The sequence below is a fragment of the Notamacropus eugenii genome, chromosome 5 (assembly GCF_028372415.1).
Source record: "Notamacropus eugenii isolate mMacEug1 chromosome 5, mMacEug1.pri_v2, whole genome shotgun sequence".
Lineage (NCBI taxonomy): Eukaryota > Metazoa > Chordata > Mammalia > Diprotodontia > Macropodidae > Notamacropus > Notamacropus eugenii.
Window position 1 is genome coordinate 239,803,201 of NC_092876.1, and position 9,789 is coordinate 239,812,989.

Here is a 9,789-nt window from a genome sequence, read left to right on the forward strand (position 1 = left end):
GTGAAAATTACCTGAAACTCTATAGATTTTACCTGAAATAATTTGAAGCCTTGGGAATAATACTTTGGGGGCAGAGGTAGTTTACTGCTGCTTTGTGTCAAAATACTATCCTAATTCTAGGAACCATAGCAACATTGGGGTTTTTTTTTTTAAGTCATAAAATGCTAAATCTTAGAGAGATCCCAGAATTCTCTTCCAATCCCTTTATTTTATACAATAGAAACTGTCTCAGAGAGTTTGCATTATTTTCCCAAGGTTACACAGCTGATTAGTGCTGACTATTTGGGGGTCTGGGGTCACAGCAATCAGGGTCAAGTGGCTTGCCCAGTGTCATGCAGATAGTAAATGTCAAGTATCTGAGGACAGATTTGAACTCAGGCCTTCCTGACTCAAGGGCCAGTGCTCCATCCATTTCACCACTTAGCTGCCCCTTTTGAACTGAGTTTTTTAAAATTCTTCCCCTTAACTCAGCTGCAACACTCCCGGCTTCCAAACAGAAATCTAAAGACAAGGCAAGAGCAGAATGATTCTTGTCATCATTCAACTCAAGAAAAAGACCATATTTTCCATGTTAATACGTCCCACTGACTAAGTGTTATGATCAGATTTCCTTTGGCAATAAAAACTGAGTTTCTACTTCAGTCAGTAAAACAAAATGCCAAGTGTCCAAGTATACAAGATTCATTTCTGTAGAAAACACTCTCTTTTCCACTTCTCACTCCCCCAAATCTTGACTGGTATTATAACATACCAGCTGTTTTCAAAATGTGCTGTCTTCCTTTCAGAACATGGTGTATTTCTCAATCTGTATTCTGAGAAAGAATTTAACTCTTGTCTACATATTTTTTTAAAAAGGAGAAGGTAACAGATTGTGAAGGATTGATTACTAAAGCAAAAAATCAATCTTAGAGCGTTGATGATTTAACCAGCCACAAAGGCACAGAAATGTATGAGAAAAGTCATGATTGATTTTTAACTTTGTCATCCTCTCCTCCCCATCTATTATCCTGTATGTATCATATTAGCCATCATTATGACTAAGACAAGATAGGACTTTGACATCTTCCTGACATAATGTGACTGTAAATGGAATCAGCTTGTACACAAAGGCTCTTACCTGGTTATTAATAGTGTTCTCCATGGGACATGGACTGGACTGCTATTAAACAACCTTACTGGCTGTTTGAAGCCAATGTAACTTGATATCAATCCAAGAAATGCCTCCTCCCTCCAGGTAGTCTTCCAAACAAAGCCACGTGCCCTGACAAACAGCTCGTGTACTATTCCTGAATAAAGGGGTCATAGAAAACCAGTGAGACCTTGTGAGCACTGGGACATAACAGAAAAGATCCCAACCTACCCTTTGCCAGTGAAACCTTCATGTTCAAAAGCATAAAAATTGTCACAAGAGTAACTACACTATTTTTTCTCTTCTTTTCCCAGTTCTAGAAATCCAAAGTTGAACACAATGTGCAATTCACTTACATACCAACTTAGAGTATACTTTATATACTTATATGCTTTATATACACTTATACTAACTTAGAGTATACTTTACTCGTGTTGTCTCATTGAAGTCTCCAAACAAGACAGCATTATTTCCACTTTACCAGTGAGAAAATCAACGTTTAGACAGACTAAATCTCTTGCTTGTGACTACCCACTAGCAAATGTCAGAGGTGGAATTTGAACCCAGGGATACCCTTTTCTAATTCTTTATTCCTTTCCACCACACCACACTGTTTCTCAGCTAATAGGGTAATAATTTGCTAGAGAAAAATAGATGTCTAGATATAAGGTCATTTATTATGACTTTTGCATTCATGATTTACCCATAAATTACTTGAAATATTTAATTCTACAACAACACTCATCTAATCATGTGCTTTCCAAATATTGCTTTATTAATGCCATAAGAATATTGGAGGTAAAATCAAGGAATCATAGAACAGAAAAGTTAAATGGTTTGCTTTAGACTATAGTGAAATTTTTAGAGATCTTAAGAGGAAAATTCAAGTCTTTCCTACAAGTCTATCAATCTCAGCCCTCATCTCTTGGAGGAGTTCATCCACCCAAATAAAGCACAAATTGCTTTAATGCCACTTATTCTCATTCTATGGATTATACAAAAGAGCTGTCATTACCTTATTTATCTAGTATATTTTCCTTCTCTTTTGATTTCTTCCTGACTTCACAATTGCAAAGATAGTAGGGCCATTCCCTCACTACCACCCTGAGAGGAAAGAAGAGGGTAGTTGCGCTATCCCCTTGGGAAACAACCATGCTCCTTTCCTTTTCAACACCAAATATGGAAAATATTCAACAATTATTCGGATCAAGACTTCAATTCTTGAGTTCTTGAGGACTACCACCACAATATGGAATTTCTTGTCATATATTTAGGGCCCATTATGGCAGAAGTTATTGTATCAGCATGCTAACTAAAGTCAGTGAACAATGTGAGGGAAGAAGCCTCCCAAAACCCAATAAGAAAACCAGCATTTTCTCTTTGGTACCCCATTTTCTCCTCCTGTAAGGTTTCAGACTTCTCTAAATACTGGGATAGCCCAACTTGTTGCAGTAAATCCTCAGGCTTTGCAGATATGTCATGGTCTGGCATATCTACCTATCAGGGACATACTGATCCCACAAAACTGATGTGAAGATTAGATGAGACAACATATGTAAAGAACAATATACGTTATTCACACGGAAACAGAAATCCCTTCTGGCCTTTAGCCAGAAACTGCGTGATCATGTGCAAAGTAACTGGACTACCTTAGGGATGCAGATCCACGCTGAAGCAAGCAAACCGTAGGATGCTCTGGTACCCAGTCTCCATGATGCTCCCTACTACAAGATCCAGAACAGACTGCCTACAGCAACTGCCGACAAGGGAAAGGATAGCCCCAGAACCCAATCCATAAACATCCTGAGACTGGAGTCAGAGACATAACCCTATAACCCAGGATATTTCTGAGAAAATGCACACTAAGTCCAAGGGTGAGTCATAGAATACTGAATTTTAATCCTTCGTTTGCCAGATTATAAACGATTGAACTATTTTTGTGCCTCCTTGGGGGGTGACCAAGTGCTGCAAAATTGCTCCGGATGCATGGCATACTTTGCAGTGACATTTACAGCATGGCTATTATTAATAACATAAATTATAGTAATAATAAACATTTATACGCACATTGCAGGGAATCTTCTCTTATTTAATACTGTGGATGAGGAAATTCTGCCATTTTCTTTAAGCCTGCTACACACAAATTCAGCAGATCCTAAGGGCAGTGTTCTGCCTAAATTTCCAAGCAGAGACAGGACCAACCTATACAAAATGTCTGATTTTGACAGCTAGAGCCCTTCACTTTCTGGAGAAATGACCAGGAGATCATCTTTGAGCATAGTCAGGGAGGCACCCTTCCTCTCCTTGTATCTTTCTAGTGCCTGCTGTACTGCCCTATATGTCATTACAAACAGGGCCATGGATCCCCCTTCTGACCTGCTGCTGTGTAAACTCCATTAACACAGACACAGACAACCAGATTAATGAAGGAAAGCAATTTATTGAACTGATATTTGGTGTAGATGCTATTAGCACCGCCAGTTGTGAAGCCACAGCCTCAGAGTTAGATACAGTCTTTCCCAGGAGAGCAAAGGAAATCATTTAGGCATTTCTCCTTGCTGGGTCTTTAGGTGTCATGGCTCTATAAACTGTTGAAAAATGGGCATTGAGGCCATCCTGGGTCTTGGAGAATCATAGAATGTCAGAAAAGAGAGGGACCCTAGAAGTCATTTAATCCAATCTGACCCTAAGTGAGAACCCTATTGACACTCACCTAAATAACTGGTTTTTCAGTCTCCACTTAAAGAGATCAACTGCACTTTTGTATAGCTGAAACGATTAAGAAATTTTTAACTTTTATTGTGATGAAATTTGACTTGCTGTAATTTCTACTTACTGGTCCTTGTCTTGCCCTCTAAGGAAAAACAGAATGAATTGAATCAGCAGAGGGAAAGATTATTTCTGGCACTCAAAATCAGAAAAACCTTCATAGAGAAGATGGAATCTTAGTTGGAGGCAGGGTAAGAATTTGAAAAACATAGTAGGGATGAGCTCTTAACTTTGCCTTCTGAAGGAAATCAAAACAAGTATACACCTCTTCCACATGGAGGCTCCTCAAATACTTGAAGAGAATTATTATGTTCCATTAAGTCTTTATTCTTCTGGCTAAATATCTTCACTTCTTTTAAAATATTATGATATCACGATTTTGAATCCCTTTACCATACTGTTGTCCTCTTCTATATTTCCACCAGCATTTCAACGTTATCACCAAAAGGTGAGGTCTAATATTGAATACAATATCATAAATATGGGTTTACCAGGTATCACACTTCTCATTCTGAATACTATGCTTCTGTTAATGTATGTTAGCCTTTTGGGATGTCATGTTACACTTTTGATTCATCTTGAGTTTGTCAGATACTACAACGGCAAGGTCTTTCTTACATAAAGTGCTATCTGGTCATATCATCCTCTTCCCATATTTGGGCAATTGACTTTTTAACCCTCTGAAGGTTTTTACATTTATTCTAACTAAGTCATAGCCTAATAGACATGGTCCATTGTTCTAGACTGTTGAGATCTTTTTGATACCATTTTGATAAATCAATATGTTAGTTATCCCTCCTACCTTCATGGTGTCCACAAATTTAATAAATTCAGCATATATGCCTTTAAAAGACACAAGTCATTGATAAAAATGTTGAAAACTTCAAGACCAAGGGCCCCAAGTTATTCCACAAAATTTTTCCTTAAGATCGAGATCAATCCATTAACCTCCATTCTTTGGACCTAGACATTCAATTAGTTCCAAATCCCCTGAACAAGACTATATTCTAGCCCAGGAGTGGAGAACCTGTGGTCTCAAGGCCATGTGTGGCCTTCTAGGTCCTTGGGTGTGGCCTTTTGACTGAGTTCAAGTTTTAAAGAGTCCTTTTATTAAGGGGATTTGTTCTGTGAAGTTTGGATTCAGTCAGAGGACTGTAATTGAAGACCTAGAGGGCCACATATGGCCTCCAGCCCATAGGGTCTCCGCCCCTGTTATCTCTTGACATCTTATCTATAAGAATACATTGGCAGATTTTTATCAAATGCCTTACCATAATCCATACTCTGGTCTATTAGGAGGGTGATCCAATCAAAAAAGGAAATGAGGGTAGGTTGACATGACTTATTATGGATGAACCCATACTGGCTCATAGTAATCATCACTTTCTAAGTATTTGTAAGTTATCCCTTTAAAAAGGCATTCTAGAATTTTACAAAGAATTGAAGTCAAGCTCATCACATGACAGTATGAAGATTCTGCTTTCTTTTCATTTTTTTTTAAATCAAGATGACATTTGCTCTTCTCTGGCATTACAGCAACTTTCCTACTCTGTGAAATTTCAACAGCTTCAACAGTGGTTGAGCAGTCAACACCCATAAATTTCTTTCATTCTCTGGGTTATGGCTTGTCCAGATATGTTGGCTTTAAAATACTGGAAGTTGCTAGTTGCTTTGTGACCATCTCACTTGGGATTTTAATTCCTTGTTAGCTGTTTTTCTGCTACACTTCTCAGACTAAATATCATTCTACTTGGTAAAGAACACAGAAGTAAAATGAAATTTGAGTAGTTTTTGCCTTCTTTCCATTATTGATTATCATCATATCATCTGTCCTACTGTCCCCAACATATAATTTTTTAAAAGTTCTTTTTATTCTTTATTCAATTAAATAAGCATTTATTAAGCACCTATGATGTACATGACATTTTGGTAGGTGCTGGAGATATAAAGAGGAAAGTTAAACATTCTCTGCTCTCAAGAAACTTTACAATGAGAGATGTCACATGTACAAAGATAGGTAAATGCAAAGCAGTTTCATGCAGAAGCATAGGGAGATCAAGGAGGGCTGGTATCACCTGAACCGAGGATTAAAAGAAGCTATATGGATTCATAGAAGTTGAGAGGGCAAATCTACACAAAAACCCAGAGACAAGCAATGAGATGTCATGATTGGGTAAGTCTAAGTTTGCCTGATCAAAGATTACATGAAATGCAATGAAATGGTGGGGAGATGTGGGGGATGCCTAGAAATATGAGTTGGAGCTCTTGTATTTTACCCCAAGGGCAATAGGGAGCTACTGAAAATCCTTTAGTGAAGGATTAACATAGGCCTGTACTTTAATATAATTATTTTTGCAATTATGCAGAAAATTAGAAGGGGAGAGATAAGAAAGAGGGAAGCCAAAATCAAAAGTACCCTTTGAACTATATCTAGTTTTCCTTCTCTTGATCAACCACAAATTCTCATATGGTATGGTAACTTCCCTGTAAGGCTCCAGTCATTTTACTATGGCAATCAATTCTTCCTACTGTTTAAAATGAGGACGACAATAGCAGTACCTTAATCACTTCCCTTACCTTCAAGAATGACTGTAGATATAGCAGGTTGGGAATTCTTCAGCTGCTCTGGCTTGGTCAGAAAGTCCCAAAAGATGTTCAGATTGTTAAGTCCCCATCACTACTTTAAAAAAAATTATCTATATTCATACACTTCCAGAACTCTGTAGCATGTTCTCACCGTGATATCATTCTTCTCTCCTCATTGACCCTCATCCAGATGTGTTCCTCAATGATCCTACCTTCTAGTTTGTGGATTTTTCTTAATCTACAGGAGCATATCTTCCCACAAATGTTTCTCCCCCAAATTATCGGGTGATACCACATAGCCAGAATTAGCTTTCAAAAATGATTAGTTGCAAAGGTATTGTAAGATTACTGTTCTAACCTATGATAAGTACAGTTAGTCCAAATGCACTGTCCTACAATTACTCATAGAATCAAGGAGAATTCATCTCAAGCTTAGGGCACATTTGGAAAATTGGGTAACCCATAGCTCCTGAAAGTCCCTTACCTAACGTTCTCAAGCTATTTCCCATGGCATCATATAGCTTCTGCTGGGTTTTTTTTATAGAGTCCTGAAGCTGCCTTTACCCAGTGCCTTTAATTTGTCCTCAGTCCCCAGTTACTGCTTTTCCATAAACACTGATTGGACACCGATGAGAAGTTCAAATATTTCAACCTTCAGAAGTTCACAAAATCTTCCATGATCAAAGGGAGAAAAGAGAGAGGAGATAAGGCTTTCCTAATTTCTTCATTCAATCACCCCTTATGTGATATGATTTCCAGTCCCATTAAAAGTATACTATTTTTCCTTCCCTGACAAATTTCCATTTTTTAATATACAGTTCAAACGTTCTACCCATAGCTCTGACAGGTGAGTTTTACCTTATCCTGCCCAGATGAGTACCTCTACCGAATACTTTCTAATATATAGAGATAACAGTTTGCTATACATACATATGAATAAATACATGCCAAATATATACAATCTATATTATACCGATCATATATAATATGATATTACCCATATATTATTCACTCAGAAAACAGAATTGGGAAACATTTAGTGATATTATTATATTTCCTAAGTTTTACTGATAATCTACTAATGTTCATTGTCTCAAGTGAATAGACTGTTAGACTTGGAGTCAAGAAGATCAAAGTTCAAATCTGACCTCAGACACTTACTAGCTATCTAACACTGGGCAAGTTGTTTAACCTCTCTCTGCCTCAGTTTCCTCCACTGTAAACTGCAAATAATAATATCAGCAACCTCCAGGGTGGTTCTGAGGATCAAGTGGGATAATATTTGCAAAGTGCTTAGCATAGTTCCTGGCAAATGAGTAATTCATGGTTCCTTTTCCTCCATTTTCCCTTCTTTGTCTTTATATTATATAGCCATTCCAGGCATTTCACCACAATTTAGCAGTAGAGAAACATCATGGGTCAGTGACGTGAATATTCAACCAGGCATCCAAAGATCTGTCTTTTCGTCCCAGTTCTGCCATTTTTTAGAGGTACGGCACTGAACAAGTCATCACATTTCTCTGGGCTGCAGTTTGATCATATGTGGATATTGATCAAATGAGGATAAATCAAGTACTACCTACCTCACAAGTTAGTATAAAGAACAAATTAGATAATGGATCAGGAGAGTCTTTTTTTCTTTGCTTTTGATATATATTATGATGGCCTTTGTCTTTATATCACAGTCATTTCAACATCTCCCCCATGAAACAAAGAAAAATAATTAAGCAAAAATAACCACATTGGACAATGTCTACTATATTTCACCTTAATAATGCTGGCCTCTCTGATGTGAGAATAGAATTACGGTATTTTCCATTCTCTAGGACCTTCACTGGTTTGTCAAGTTACTCAGAGTTCAACTCTTCTCTAGTAATCATTTCACTCCCTTGTTGTAGCAATCATGTGTATGTTTCTCTTGGTTCTATTTAGTTTGCTCTGCATCGATTCATATAAACCTTCTCATGTTTCTCTGAAGCGGGAAAGCTCTTTGTAAGCTTGAAGTGCTGTGTGAATATCAGCCATATCATCAGACCAAGCAGGAAAAAGGCACAGGTCCTCATTGAAATTTAAGCCTACTCTAAAATGAACCCCATAACAAAGCACTCCTGATTAGAAAGTGCCCCCTTTTCCTTAAAGTGTTCAAACATAACGATGAAAATCCATTTCAAAAACTGATATTCAAGTGAAGAAACACAACCCCTGAAATCTTTTTCTCTGAACTCCACCTCTCCTTCCGATGAGGTTGGCAGAACTTGGAATGGCCATTCTTTTTCATTGTTGGCACCCTGTGTTCTTCCTGCTTTCCAGCCTGGAGCAGGAAATACTGGAAACCTTTCCAGGAAGCCTGTTCTGGGGAGATTTGCGGCTGTGTTTGGCAGCCCCAAGGAGTATGGACAATATAAGTACATCACCCTTATTTATAACTGGTTGGGGTTTTTTTTTCCAAAGACCCTTTGCTCCAAAGGCTGGCACCAGGAGCTGGAATTTTGACCATAGGAAATCTACCTCACGAATGAGTAGGAGCTGAATTTGTATGGAGAACAGCCAAGTTCCTGCAACTTCATGTGGGGGGTATGATTTGTTTTTAGAGAACAAAAGACTTAATAGCTTAAATCCACCCCAAAGCCTGGCTGTCTGCTAATTTGAAAAGTAGAGCAGCAAAAGTAGCTATACTGCAGAGGGAGGATCTTGCCTTGGCAAAGAACAGATATTGTGACCTAATTGAGCTTTTCCAGCTATTTTTCTCTGTAACTTTTTTGAAACTTCCATTTGGAATGCTAAACTCTGGTGAGTGATTGGAATAAATGAATGTGTCAAAAAACACTAGGGTCTAGTGCTTTACTTATTTAATTTTTTTCTGCTGCCATTTGACTAGAAGCACCTTCCTGATTTTAGTATTCCAAATGCTTATAACAGATATTTTAATTCAAAAATGATTTTGTCTTAGTAGAAACCCAAGTGTGAAATTAACCAATCGTTATCACCGTGAGAAATATTAGTAAGAGAGGAAGATAAAATGACCACAAAAAATACTACTTCTATAACTCTTTGTGTTATGCTGGTAAATATACCTCTAATATGTCTAGCAATATTACCCAATATCAGAATATGATAAAATCATAAAGCCACTGAAAGAAGAAATGAGAGAAATAAAATTAGTTATTCTACTTCTATATTATTATCCAATTATTCCAGATGGTGCTGTATCACATTTATTCTTGTGCCTTCTCAGTTCAATGAAATAAATTTCAAGACTAGCACTTTCATCTTTTCCCTCAATCAATCAACAGGTATTATCAAAT

General features: G+C 37.5%; 1 long non-coding RNA gene across 1 annotated transcript in view; it reads right to left on the minus strand.

The window, feature by feature from the left end:
- LOC140509114 (uncharacterized) overlaps positions 1–5,700 on the minus strand; it is a 64,024-nt gene extending 58,324 nt beyond the window's left edge. The window contains exons 1-2 of the long non-coding RNA XR_011968579.1: positions 5,170–5,700; positions 1,118–1,286 (exon numbers count right to left, since the gene is read on the minus strand). This is a non-coding gene — a long non-coding RNA (uncharacterized lncRNA). The remainder of the gene's footprint in view (positions 1–1,117; positions 1,287–5,169) is intronic.
- Between the last annotated feature and the right edge of the window lie 4,089 nt (positions 5,701–9,789).